Raw genomic sequence first — 1,837 nt, 5'->3', positions numbered from 1 at the left:
TACCCATGTATTGGGTTATCGGAAAAGTCATGACACATTTTTGCAACGAAAAACATAGAAAAAATACGTCATGATTTACCAACAGCCCAATATTTCTGTACTTAATTTTTGGTTTGGTTCTTCAATGTTTTTGTTGATATGGTTGGATTAGCAAATTTTTATGGATTAGCAAAATTTATGGCAACCAACAGAAATTTCTTCAGTCCAAAGTTAGTGTTTATTACTAAGTTTATTTATATCAAATTAGTGTGAATATTTAAAATTGTATTATATTTCTATACTTGTTTGGCTTAAATAGAATGTTTTCAAATAATTCATTTCTATGCACAATTCTTTTGCCAAACACACTTTATTGAGCTGTGATTGTCAAACAAAAATGTGTACATATTTTATGTATACAACTCGATGAATTTCTGGATGACTAATATACCCATGTAACCATCATCACAATCAATGCTATAAACGTATCCATCACCTACAAAAGTTTCCTCCTTCCCTCTTTATTTTACTTTATTTTTTGTGATAAAACAATTAGTGTAAATTTATAAGTATAAGATATAATATTGTTAACTAGGTGCACTATACTGTACAAGCAGATTTCTAGGACTTATTCATCCATGTTCAGTGTTTTTAAAGTCATGTCTATTCAGAGTTTTAAGTATATTAGAATCCAAGACAAATGTGAAATTATGTACAATGCTCATATATTAAAACACTCAAAACACTTCTTATGTTAAAATATGAACATTGCTTATTGACTTTCATAAGGCTATTCTTCCATATTACCATTTTCTCCAAAGTTATTAATAACTCAAAAGTCTTCCTGGTGTTTCTTTTTGATAAAAATTTGAAAATATCTTGGGATATCTTTAACATATAAAGACCTTTAATGGGTGCCCAGCTAGCTCAATAGAGCATGAGTCTTAAAAAATGAACACACTTTAAATTGGTTAGCCATACTGATATGGTTTTATGAATGTTATTTTTTTGAAGACATGAATATATTCTAGGAGTCTGTTAAAAATTAATCTAGTTCAGAAGAACATGAAACAAAAGATATGATTTACTGTGTTGTTCTTACCCTTTTACAACTTGGCCTTTTGGGTCATGGGTTTAGGTTATAAGAATCATAAAAATGTTCACAATATTACATAAGTATGCTGTTGTTGATGGTTTCAAACCCCAGTCAAATAAATCCCATGTTTTTTCTTTTCCTTCTATTCTACCCTAACCTCTATGAAGGTGGGCTCAATGGTTTTTTAAGTCCTTAAAACCACTTTTCTTACTCCTAGCTTCTCACAGCAGATACTCTTAGAGACTACTTCACTAAGAAGGAAAACTCTGGGTTATGAAACAGCTCAACTGCAACCATCCCAACACCACCAGCTGCTAAAACAGCTAGTCTCTCATGCACATAGTAGCTCCAGGAGAGTTGGTGGAAACTAAATTTGTAGAAAGCAATTTGGTTGAAAACAAACTGATCAGAATTGTGAATTCAAAATAGAATACTCAAACTGTGTGGGCTTTCATGCAATGGCATCTTTTAATTGATGGTGGACATTTGCATAAGTTAATTTGTCATAGATTTTTAAGCTACTTCTCTAGTATATTCAAATTTATCATTTAAAAATGGTAAGTATACTTTAGTCAATTATATCTACTCTGTTTTATGGTAATATTTTTTAATTAAAGTGTATTGAGGTGACAATTGTTAGTAAAGTTATATAGGTTTCAGTTGTACAATTCTGTAATGCATCATCTAGATATCATTGTTGTGTGTGTTCACTATTTTCATGACTTTTTTGTTTTTTAAAGATTTGTATTGAGGAATTGGGGG

The sequence above is a fragment of the Hipposideros armiger genome, unplaced genomic scaffold, assembly GCF_001890085.2.
Source record: "Hipposideros armiger isolate ML-2016 unplaced genomic scaffold, ASM189008v1 scaffold_644, whole genome shotgun sequence".
Classification (NCBI taxonomy): Eukaryota; Metazoa; Chordata; class Mammalia; order Chiroptera; family Hipposideridae; genus Hipposideros; species Hipposideros armiger.
The sequence above is the reverse complement of the archived record's forward strand: the minus strand, read 5'-3'. Positions refer to the sequence as shown.